Source organism: Corapipo altera, unplaced genomic scaffold (assembly GCF_003945725.1).
Source record: "Corapipo altera isolate COAL_440 unplaced genomic scaffold, ASM394572v1 70, whole genome shotgun sequence".
NCBI lineage: Eukaryota > Metazoa > Chordata > Aves > Passeriformes > Pipridae > Corapipo > Corapipo altera.
This window is the reverse complement of record NW_020884911.1, coordinates 4,680,730-4,693,478: the sequence shown is the minus strand read 5'-3', so window position 1 is coordinate 4,693,478 and position 12,749 is coordinate 4,680,730. Positions and strand designations below refer to the sequence as shown.

General features: G+C 42.8%; 1 protein-coding gene across 5 annotated transcripts in view; it reads right to left on the bottom strand.

Annotated features, from left to right (window-relative positions):
• Positions 1–12,452, bottom strand: part of PLCB4 (phospholipase C beta 4) — a 188,133-nt gene extending 175,681 nt beyond the window's left edge. For 4 of the 5 annotated variants that reach the window (XM_027653842.1, XM_027653845.1, XM_027653844.1 and 1 more), the window contains exon 1: positions 12,410–12,452. The gene's annotated coding sequence lies outside the window, so the exon portion shown is untranslated. Of the gene's footprint in view, positions 1–5,625; positions 5,649–12,409 lie in introns of those variants that run through there. The other variant, XM_027653841.1, reaches the window with a different exon arrangement.
• Between the last annotated feature and the right edge of the window lie 297 nt (positions 12,453–12,749).

Here is a 12,749-nt window from a genome sequence, read left to right as displayed (position 1 = left end):
GGTTGTTCAGGGTTTATTGTTTGTTGAAAGAAAGAGAGAGGAAACAGAAATGACATAACCCATATGAATTAGTTTTAAAACCTTCAGTGGTAGGCCTGATGTCTGCAACTACTTCAATTCATTGAAAAAAAAAATGGGTTTTTTATATATACATATGTTTTTGACTGGAGAGTGTCCCTTTAAGCAAGCTTTGCTGATTCAGACTATCTCCATACCATTGCCAGAAAAAAATAGGGCGTTCCTGAGTTATGCTCTGACTTAAAAAGATTTACACAGGGAATCCTCAAACCTAGAAACAACACTAAGAAGCACATTGTCATTTTTGCTGGAAGACTGGTGTCAAAGACTATAGGTAAAAAGACTGCTTGAGAAACACCCTGTATCAGACTGTACTTCTAAAACCAAAACTTTGCACCTTCTGGGCTGCAAATCAAAACTGGATCTGTTGCATAACAAAGGTATTAAAGATAATGGCCTCTAACAGTGCATGACACGTCAGTCTAAGCAGCACAGGCAATGCCTTGCTCCATCCATCCATCTGTGCTCCTGGGAGTTCGTGCTGGGATGGACTGTCCATGTCCATATCCCTGATTTGCTACGTTTTGATTTGCAAGCCGAGGTCATGAAGTAAAGGACCAGAATCCCTGTCGCCAACACGTGGGCTGCAGGCTTTTGTGCAGGCATCTTAACACACCAGAAAAGGCCTCAGTTGGAAAATAAAAAGATTAAACTGTCTGAAAGCTGCTTTACATCTTTAGGTGCTTCAGCACGTTGAGCTGAGCAACATGGATGACATTTGTTTTTAACCTGCATAAAGCAGTTCTGTACATATACTCTAATTAAAAATGCTGTGTTGCAGTGTATTCTCCCACCTGAGGTATCACCAACCAGGTTAAATAAAAAATAACGAAAACTACATTGTAATAAATGCCATAACATAAATAATGCAAGGAAGAGTCCCTGCCCCAGAAACCTTGCAATTTAGGACATGAACAAAGAATCCTTAAGGGATCGTACCAAACCTACCTAACATTCCTGACTTGACATTTACATTGTGCTGTACTTCAGTTCAGACTTTCAAGGCCAGAAGAATTCACGTTGTTCTGGTGGGCACTGCTCAAGGCTGCCATGGATCTGGGTGTTCACAAGGCAATGAGCCTTCCTATCAGGCATTATCAGGACATTTAAGACAGGTATTGAAAAAATACCTTAATCAGAAGACTGGGAGTGTGTGGGGATGTCTTACTGCTTTTAACCCAAGTCCTGGTTTAGAACAAAGAAATCTGATTTTAAAAGTCCACTACAGCCAAAAGATCATGGGAGGGGGGAAGGTGTTTACATGGAGGAACTACCAAACTAGAATCAAGCAACAAAGAAAGAGCTTTCAGGCTGGGACTCTCTCCCCCTCCTGTGTCACAAAGGTCATGTATTCTAACCCAGGGACAGCACCACCCCTTCTACAGGATCTAAGGTGTCCCAACAGCCACTCCTTGCTCTGCTGAAACGGAGCTAAATGTTAGTTCTGGAATTATATCAGTCTCAACATGGTCACCTAAAATTCCAGCAATATCTCTCCATCCTGAAAATGTGCAGCCATTGGCATCTGATCTCGCAGACTGGGAGGAGGCTTGAGACAACTTTGTGGACACACACTTCACTTTGGAAGGAATAAATGGAGCCCCACTGGATATAAAGCCAATAGGAGACTGTCAAATAAAGTTCTGAAGCCAGATTAATCGATTTAATCCTATCTCCAGCTCTCAAGGTCTGGGTTTGTGCAGTTGCAGCGTGCTGTACTCGGGTCAGTTTTATTTCTTGTAGGTGCCATATCCCTCACCAAGTCAGTCCTGACACTATTTAGTTTCTCATTACCTTTCTTTTGTCAGGTCAAATTTCAAGATTAAAAAAAAAAAAGAAAGAAAGAAAGAAAGAAAGAGAAGCTATTCAATCACCTGTCAGATAGAACAGCTTTTTTTCCCCTATTATTTTCCCTTTTTACAATGAAAGGAATAGACCACTAAGTGGAAAAACACCATTTTGGCCTATGAATCATCCCCGATAAAACTTCAGATGCATGAACCCAGTCACAATAGTAATACAGTAAGAGAGAACAAATAAATTGCAACAACTTTCCAAAAGGCACCTTAGATGAGGCACAACGAGTTTAAATTGAATTTTGAGATACAGGGCTCAAATGGACTCAGGTTATAACACCCACACTCTGTCAATGGATATTGGTGAACATGAAGAGCCAGCGCTTGTTAAAATTATGTTTCAGTCATTAAGAGAAGTGTTAATTACCAGCTGAACTGAAGACCACTCAGATAAGCAAAACATCCCCTGCCAAAGCCCTCATGACAACATTCTTTAATTTCTAAAACCCAAGATGTGATGATAGCAGGAAGAGATGGAAGGAAAAACAGAAAAGATTCATCCACTTTTCATCATCTTTAAATAAGAATTCCTTTACTTGATTTAAAATTAACTGAGAAGTATGACCTTCTCATCAACTTCTGCAAAGAGAAAGGCAGCCATAAATTTATTTGCACTTCATGTATACAGAAGCACTTACTTTTTAATTGAAATGATGAGTTGGCTTCTCAGTAACTGAAAGATTTCAGGTAACAGCTTATAAAATCAAGCAATATTACCAGAAAAGTGATTATAATTTAAATTACAAATCACTTTTAAAGGAAGAGATGTAGCTCACTGGAAAAAATACCACAGGTCTACAATTTTACAATTTTTAGATATATAATTTTTAGCTCTTAAAAAAAAACCCCCAAACTGAACCACGCACACACACAAAACCCCAACAAACTGACACCTTACTCTGATAATTACTTCCATTAATGCTTTGAAGAAGTACTTCCACAGATCTTTCAGATGAACCAGGCAAAGAAGCACCTTCAAGATCCAAGTTTTGGTTAAAATTTCACATTTAAGGAAAGACTGGAAGTGACACTTAGTGCCACAGTCTAGTTGACAAGGTGGTGTTGGACTCAATCTCAGAGGTCTTTTTGCAACCTAACTGATTCTGTGAAAATTTAAAAAAAAAAAAATATCAAAAACTAAACTCACAAAAAGGACAATGTAACTTCACATGACTGGAAAAATCTGTCCCATCTTGTACTCTTATTTTCTCCTGTGAAGAAAACAGCTGCATTTAAAAACAAGAGAATGACAACACACAGCAAACATTCTGACACTCAAACTACAGTGGGATGGAGCCAGCTCCCTAAAACTGAATAATGGAACTGTTAACACAGCAATACAAATCCCTCTGCCACTTCTACCTGTGAATATCAAAACCTGGTTTCCTGTTTTCACAGTAACCACCACATTGCTCAGCACCTGAATCACGGAAAACTACTTCACTGTATCAATCTTGGATGATCCAAAATTACCTGAACCACTAACTACCTGTGTGTTTTTGCATATAATTTCACATCAATTCAATAGGTGTTTTTAGCATGTCAAATATCTAAGTGAGCTGCACTTAGATCTCTGTTTCCACGATATTAATCTTCAGGTTTTCTACTGTAGGGTTATTCTAAATTACAGTGAGCAATGCCTTTTCAAGGATAAATTAGAAATGAAAGCAGGATGAGATCAGGGAAGATTACAGGGCACTGTTTACAAACTGAGCATAACTAAATCAAAGATATATAAATCAGAGTATATATTTCTTTGTACATTGATTCAGTTGATTTAGTTTTGAAAACTAAAGTGTCACAGGCATCATTAAAAAAAAACAATCCCCAGCAACAAAGATCACTTTTTTTTCAGAAGTAACCTGCTTCATGCCAATGCACAGCTGCTCATGGAAAATATTGTTTTCAGCTCATGTGCTTTAAAATACAAAAAGCATTTACAAAATAATGCCTGTTTGTACAACAAAGAATTACTGCAAAGATATACTTTTGATTTTCCCCATATCTGGAAATGGAATTCTGTTACACGAGGCTTTTAGTGCACCACAGGAAAGCTGTAAGGAACAAACATACAGGAATCTGCACAAAACAAACAAACAAACAAAAATCTTTAAAAATAAGAAACCCAAAACTTTAAAGGGAAAAAAAGGGAAAAAATCCCCCCCAAAAAACCCTGAATAAATTAACTGGTTGACTGTCACTGTAGCCAAAAACCAACACATCATCTTTTTTTTGAGGCTGCAAGTCAGTGAAAGAATCAGCACTGGAAATGAAGATGCAGCAGAGAAATTATTAAGTTTTTATACTTGATCTGGACTACCAGAGAAAGGTCTAAGTGAGCTGTGATTCCTCTCTCCACGCGGGGACCAGAATTTCGCAGTACAGACCTCATTAGTAAGAATTCTCCTAAATGAACCCGACCAGAGCAGCAGAACTGAAGACTTTCCACACACACCGAACAAAAACCTGCAATAGGAACAACACTCAACATTTCTCCCCGGTGATGATCACACAGAGAGACAAAAATCAAGAAGCAGAAGACTGATACTGCTGGTTCCCTTTCCGATCCATCCGAGCCTCTCTGCATCTTCACCGCCTGCTCGAGCCAGAAAAGTGTGTGACCATCAGTAACAGCCAAGGCCACAAGAGACACATTTGGGGCACTCCCCTCTACGCACACAATCCCTACATCCATCCACAAAAGCACCAATACAGGTTACTGAGTCCACCAGCACTACACCAACTTTTTAACTTTCCCTGGAGCAAGCCCAGTAAAGCACCATCTGCTTCTTCCAAGGTGTCAGTCGTCATTAATTCCACAGGGCAAGAGATGGAATCACTTCCCTAATAGCACTGCCAATACTTTCATTACCTGATGCAAAGACTAATTTAAGTAATTTTCTTGTATGAAGACACACAGTTATAAACTATTTTTCTATGACTTTTCTACGCTTATGCTCTCATTAGGATATCTCAAAGGAGACCATTCTATCAAAACCTGTTGACCAGGCTTGGTATATAAGCCAATTCCAGCACTTTCTCAGTTTGTAAAGAAAAAGAAGTAAAAAAAAAAAAAATTAAAAGTGCACAAGGTCAAACATACATAATACTTTAGGAACCATCCAAGTAGAAAAAGGCTTGCTTGAGGTTAGCAAAATCATACCCATGATATCTGAATGCAGGGAAGCAACAACCTGCACAACTAAAAAAACTTTGCCCTCTTTGTTCTGACCTGAGCCAAGGTCTTCTGAGAAGCTGTTTCTCTTCTCTGCCACCTGCTACAGTCACAGGTCCTCAAAAAGCTACCGTGTTTTATTTCACAGCCAAAACTCAGGGCATCAGCAAAAAGAACAGCCAGACTCTGCTACATATTGCCAGATTTGAAGGACTTGGGGGAAAAATAAATAAATCACTGTATCAGTTCAGTTGCAGCAAAGACATTCCAGGACCGCCAGTCCTCCCCCAGGGGAAATGTAGATGTACAGCAGGGGCTACTTCTCCCAGCCCCAGAGGAAGCAGAGGAGCCTGGCAGGGTCTCAGAGCCCCAGCTGTTGTGCCTGGAGAATATGGCAACACCACCCCCGGGACACGGAGCAGCAGCTGAATCCCCTCCCCGCTCCGCCTGCCCTATTTGAGCCCTCAATCGTCCTCCCAGGTCACATCTCTCCCCGCAGCCCCCTGAAGCCCCCACCTTCTGCTCCAGCCTGGGAATTCACCAATCACAGCAGATAAGCACATCATGTGAGGGATGGCAGACACGCTGAGGGGAATTTCCAAGAGCTTCCCTGCACCTGCAGCATCCACGGATACAGGAGATTTCCAGTGTGAAAACAACAAGCCGGGCAGGGATGCCAAAGTGTTCACATTCCCTGCAACTCCCAGCTCTTATGCCAGACTGCAGCACCTCATTTGCAATCTGCTCTGATATACCTGCAATCACATTCCATCTTTCCTTGTCATTTAATGTATGCCAGTTATTCCTGGGCATATTTTGCTAGGGAAGCAGCACACAAATAACACAGACTGAAAGACCAGAAAGCAATAATTACTCAGTCTATTCTTTGCTGATGTCAGACATGCAGTGCAGCTCTCCAAATCCACCAGAGCTCCCAATTAATCTGCGCTAATCCTCAAGAACTATATCTGAAAAACAAATAGTAAAATCAAATCATCCAACAGCCCCTGTCCGCCTTGCAGTCAAGGTTTAGCAGAAATACACAGTCCATTTCATCAGCACACCATGCCACCCAACCTCTCCTTTAACAGAGTTATGCTTCCTTGTCATCCCTGCAAACAAACCTACTGGGAATTCACCAGCCTCTCCCCCTTCCTTCCTCAGAAGTGCTTTTCCTTCCCTGATCACGGTCCTCGATAGAAAAAATTATATCAATTCATTTTGGTTCAACAGATCACGGTAGTCTTGCCAAAGTAACCACTTATTTCCTACTTCCCAATAAGGCATTCATACTCCTTATCAACTCACTCTTTTCCTGAGAGGAATTATGTATAAATTATATAGACGTGTCCTTACATCTACATAACAAACCTTCCCCCCCCAACCCCCCAATTTGCATGAAGGTATGAATATTCAAAATTGTTTGGGTCTTTTAGTGTCTGGTTTTGGTTGGTTGGGGTTTTTTAAGACAGTTTATCCTAATTTGTGTATTTCAAAATAGGTTCTTGCTGCAGCTATCAATTCCTTTCCTCCCTGTGTTTCCTTTCAGCAGCTGCAGCAGCAGCAGTACAGATGTCTCATGGCAGAGATGGAGACAAGCATCCTGGATCCAGCACAAAGCCTCAGCTAAGAGGAGAGTAGAGAAGGTCTGTGCATGCAACAAGTACAGCACGTACAGCAACAGTGGTAACCAACATCTCCAAAAGCTTAGGAAAGAAAAACAAAAAGCAAATGTGAGAGACATGGCAATTTCAGGCATGGGAAATTAGTATGTTCAAGAAGGAGAAAAATCTAGGAACCCATAGAGTTTTAGAATGGCCTAAAAGATCAAGGAGGAAAAAATACCACTTTGGTATCAGAAGTTCTTTCATCCAACTTATCTTGTTCAAAACCACAGCTTACATCTCATAGAACTTCCTTATTACTTACTGTTTTCTACATCACACTGTTCACAGGATCATGGAAACTCTAGATCACTAGAATCCAAGAGATGCTCCTTATTAACCTTTCAAGTCCTTAATCTTTTTGCCCCCCTTTATTAGTCACTGAGCTCCTGATTCCTTCCAGTCTGTAAGAGTGCGTGTGCTCAAGTTAAATGTAGAAATTGTTAGAAAAGGAAATCTATCTATAACTTCAGGAATAAATAGCTTGCTCTTTAGTATCTTCTTCATACCCATTTCCTCCTTACCAAAGTGCACCCAAACAGTTCTGAATGTGAATATACATTCCTCTCTCTCAGCTGGCTTATTGTTAGACTAACTGTAGACATAAGTTGCTTTTAGATACCTATTTGATAAGTGGACGACATCTGTAAAATTTTTTATCTTCATATTTTCAGATGGTATTACACATAAAAACAACAGAATACAAACACCAAGCCTAGATTAAAACTTTTCAAGTAAGCAGTCTATCGGCACAACAGCTGAGAAGGAACAATGTAGGGTATTTAATCTCAACAACCCCTTTTGAACCCAGCATCTGTAAGGTCACACATCTTCTCCCGGTCTTCTAAAATTGCCAACTGCAAGGTTGGCTCGCAAAGAAAGTTACAATTTGAGATCCCCAGAGTCAACTGAGCAGAACCAGCTCCTTCAGAAATGAGAGGGCAAAGGCGGGTGGTTACTTCAGCGACACCAATTTCAACAACTCCGCAAACAGACCTTACAACAGAGCACATTCCAAACAGACTGTCTCACCTCATTTGCCTAAAGCTCCCAGGTTTTGTTACCTGTGAAAGAACAAGCTCTTATTCTGAGAAAAGAGTAAGCAAGTCACCCTTAGCTCTCCAAGTGCAGGGCCTCACAGTGGTACAATTACAGCTTCCATATAAAATGGGAAGAAGGCTCGAACTTTAGATGTAAGACAGCTGCCAATCACCTACTTAACTCACATTTTAATCCCTTGCTATTATAAAAAGAAAGGTGAGACACATGCCATCAGGAATTAGGAGCATTTACTGGTTATTGGACAGATTTTTCACCAGGGCAGCATGGACCAAATGCAGAAAGTCAGATTATGGGTTCACCTATGAGGTGGTCATCAAACAGGGAAGGACAAGAGCTCCACACCATATCCCTTGTCTTTGTGATCCGTGCTGTCTGTTAATGAGGGACAGGATCAAGAGTGAGCTCCACACCAGTAACATGCAATGGAAAAGAATGGGAAGCCACAGAGAGATCAAACCAACTGCCACAGAAACCTGAACTATGAAAAAGGCAAGTGGCCCCAAAAGTGGGATACCTTGTATTTCTCACTACACCAAGGCAACCTAACTACTCCCCAGGAACCAGCTCTCTCCCACAGGAAGACTGCCTGGTCCTTCTTAGAACTCTGAAGGTGAAAAGAAACATTATAACCAAATACAAATACGATTTATCCAAGTCTAGTAACAAGGAAAACAGGACAGCGTGACTTCGCACCAGTCTAACGGGCTCTCCAGAGGAGAGGAAGAGAAAGGTCTTGTTTCATTCTTCTCCAAAAATCAAGATTCTTTTGCTGTTGCACAGGTACAACTTTCTAAGGACTTCTTGATGCGTAGAACGACGTGCAAGGCAATCTGACAAAAGAAACCACAGCACTTCACTACCTTATGTAAGCTGATGTTGGTCCCCAGAAGGAGGGGATGCGAGTATTGATTTTCCTCCAAGAGCCCTCAAAGGGAAAAACATCAACAGCTCATCATCCAGAAATCCGCTGGAGAGGGATCTCCAAAGCCACAGTTGTGCTGCACCATCTATTTCTGTGACTCGCCGCTCGGGAGCACCTTGCCCTGCAAGCTGCAGATTCCCGGCATTAGCACCGCAAGGGCAGCTGTGAAAGGGTTCTTCTGCTGCTGTTTTTCCCATGCTGGGGCACCCTGTTCCAGGCACTCAGATACATTAGCATGCCTTTCTGGAACATGGAACCTACTACTAGGCACAATTAATGAATTCCAGAATGGCTGGGAATCTGTCGTCTTGCACAGTTTCACAAGTCTCTCGACCCGTATTTACCAAACTTGCAGAAACCACTACCATAAAAAGGATGGGTGAGCACCAGTATAACAGATTTTCACAGTTTACTGTTCAAAGAGTGAGACATAAGCAAAGCAAGCTGGTTAATGGCAAAGCACGGTATTTTGTGTGTTTACTCCATCGACATCCCATCTATTCAAACCCTCCACAGGTTGGGTTTGAAGACAAAGTCCAAAAGCTCCTTGGAAGACAAAGTCCAAAAAATCGCACCCTTGTCCTGCAGCAGCAAGGGGACCACAAAACCTGCTCTCATAAAGTCCCACGGAATAAAGTGGATTTGAGCCTTTGATGCACTCACAGAGGTAATTTCGATGTGGTGCTACACATGAATCTTTCATAAGAATAAGATGTCCTACACAGTATAATCAAAAATCTTCTGAAGAGTTAACAGTCTGGATCATAAGCAGCTCCACTGTGTGCAACTCCTGCAGACATCAAAGAGTCCTCCCCAAACCAGATGTATTATGTATCTTGCAAAATTAGTAAATGAACTCAAGCCATCAATTTTGCAATTTTTGAAGCAGCACAATGCATCTATTTATTAGAGAATGGAACTAAGCCCAGGCCACTGATCTGCCATCCTACAAATGATGCTTATGCAACCCTTCGTAATGATTTCCACTAACAACCAACCGGAGAATGCATGATTTGGAAAATTTCACTTCTAAACTAATTTACAATTCCCAAAATCTAATGGGACGGATGATTGAAACTACAGAGGAAAGCAACCTCCTCTGAAATCAATGAGGTACCAGTTTTCATAAGTAGTCACTCTCAGGTATGATGCCTGCACTAAGTTTTGGTTCTCATAAGTACTCCTCTGTCCCTTTCTCCCTTTCCCCTGGAAAAGGGATTTATTCAATTTTAAGGAAAATATTAAAACGGCAGTTTCAGACTTCAGTCTTCGGCAAGTTACAAACAGGAAGGAGCAGCAATTGAGCTTTTTAAACCACCAAGGAAACAAACCACTGAACAATGCAAGTAGACCACAAAAAATGACAAGATAAAAAAAGAAAAAGAAATATAAAACAAGTCCTTTCGGTAAGCACAGAAAAGATATCCCCACAAGTTTTCAACACAGTGTAAGTAAACCTGGTGAAAATAAAGCCATCAGTTCCTACAGAGCTGTAACAAACACTTGACAGGCTCCCAGCGTAGCCCCAAGTTCACCATCAGAGCCAGATATTACTGGAACAAACGTCCAAAGTCTGCAACAGAAGTCAGCAGCGTATGTGAAGCCCAAACAACAACTTGCCATTGTTTTAGGAAAGGTGAAAGCAACACAACCAGTGATTTTGGGTGATATATAACAAAGATGTATTTCCTCTGTCAGTAAGGGAAATTCAAATGAATTCTCCTTCCTGCCCCTTCAGGTCTTTCTTGCTTCACCCTCAAGGCTCTGTCTTCCCTGCACACTAAGAAAAAGCAGAGAGTGTAGGTTATGCATAAATTCATGACAGAAAACACTATTTTAGAACAAAGCTCCTGTGCGTGGGCGCAGGTCTATAAAATAAAAGGCATTGTTACTCTACCAAGTACGTAACCGCAGCCAGCAATCAAACCAGATCTTCCCATTTTATTTTGACAGCTACGCGCAGTTATATTTTCACTGGAGGTTTGACTTTCATGTCAATACCTGGTTTTTCACGATATCATCAAGACATGAATCAAAACTGACATTTGAAGGCACAATTGTGGAAGAGAATTCTCATCCTAGAGATCTGTAATTTATTTTTAATTACTTTAAGAAGTTAGGAGTTGCAGAGAGGAATAAATCTGTTCCCAACTCGTATTTAGGAACTGTCTCTGTACAATATAAAATTTCTCAGCTCCATATAACAATAATTATTTTGTGGTGCATGGCAATATTAGGTAGCATTCAGTGACAACCTGCAAATACTGTTGGTATAACACTTTCAGAAGTTGGAGAAATCAACCTCAAATGAGTATTACCATCAGCCTGCTAAAACTGCCCAAGTAAACCACGGAACACAACTGTCAACACAAAAGGTGTTAGCAAAGAATCTGCTCCATACTCCTGCAGAATCAGAAATGCAACATTTTCTCTGGTATCCTTATTAACTCCAATTTATGAAACTGAAAATTCCATGGTGCAAGATCAGGCGAAGTTTGAAAAACACAAACATTATTTATGTACTGAGAGAGCGCGATTTGCGCTTTACTGAAGATTTATACTGTGTAAGACTTGGATTCTGTGCATCCCCTACCACCAGCCTTTCCTACAGATGCATCCCCACGGACACTTTAACATTATATAAACTCCCCCAGAGATAAAGATTATTCTGTAACTTTCCAAAACCATCTCCCTTTGAGAAAGTGTTACCTAACAAACACACATTATGTACCTCACAAGCGCATTAGATCCCTGGGTTCCTACTACACGACAGCATAAAAGAGTATTCGTAATTTATTTTGAGACATAAAAAAAAGGAAGACAAAGCTGGGTAACTGCAACTGGAAAGGATAAACAGGATTAAGTAACAGGTGTCTGACTGCACATAATTCAAAGCCGTGCATGGAATACGGTGCACAGCCTTGGAATGGCTATGGAATGGAAATGGAAACACAGCTTTTGCACCTTGCTTTGAAAATCACCACTAAGCGATTTAAAAACGTCTTGTAAATTGTAACCACGCAGACGGAGGCAACAGAAGCACCTGTATTCCCAGAGACCTTTGGATATATATGAAAGAAAACAAACAGTCTTCAAAGGTGAGCCTGCCTTACTCCCAGGGGAAAGAAAAAAGGGGGAGGAAAAAAAAGAAAAATAAAAAAGGAAGAGAAAAAAAAAAACACTGCAAGAAAGTTATAGTTAACTACACAGAAACATTTGTCACACCGCCCAGCACTGACAAAATCCGGATACACTCAGAAACTACGGCAGCGAGGGAGATGAGGGGAAGAAGAATCCAATCGCCCCGGCGCGCGCACACGCACACAAGGATCCACACACGGATCCACACACGGAGCCGCCTCACGGGGAGCACAGGGACATGCGTGTGCACACCCCCGCACACGTATGTCCCTCACGGACACACACGCGCGTCCCCGTCCCACACCGGCACACCGAGCGCGCCCCACACGGATGTGCGCGCCCGTCCACCGCGGCCGGGGGAGCCCAAGGTTACGGCCCGGCGCGGGGGGGGGCGGGGCAGCGCCGCCCCCCCCCCGCCAAGGGCGCGAAGCCGCTGACAGACCCCCGTCCCCCCCCGCACCTCCCGCCTCGATGGTCGCCCCGCCGCTCGCGCCGCTCCCGCCGCCCTCACCTCAGGCGCCGAGGCTCCTTCTTCTTCCTCCTCTCCCTCCTCCTTCCTCCTCCTTCCTCCTCCTCCTCCTCCTCACGCCGTGTCTGTGTCTGTGTGTGTGTGCGACCCGCCCGCCTCACAGCGGCGGCGGCTCCTCCTTCCCCCCCTCCCTTCCCTTCCCTTCCTTTCCCTCCTCCCCCCGCCGCCGCGCCCGCCTCAACCCCCGCAGCGCGGAGGAGAGAGACGCGGCAGGGACGGGGGAAACCCCACGGCCGCCGCCTGTGCTGGGCGGGCCGGGCCGGGCCGGGCCGGGCAGCCGCCGCCGGCTCCCCCCGCCGCCGCGCAGGGCTGCGGGCAGCGC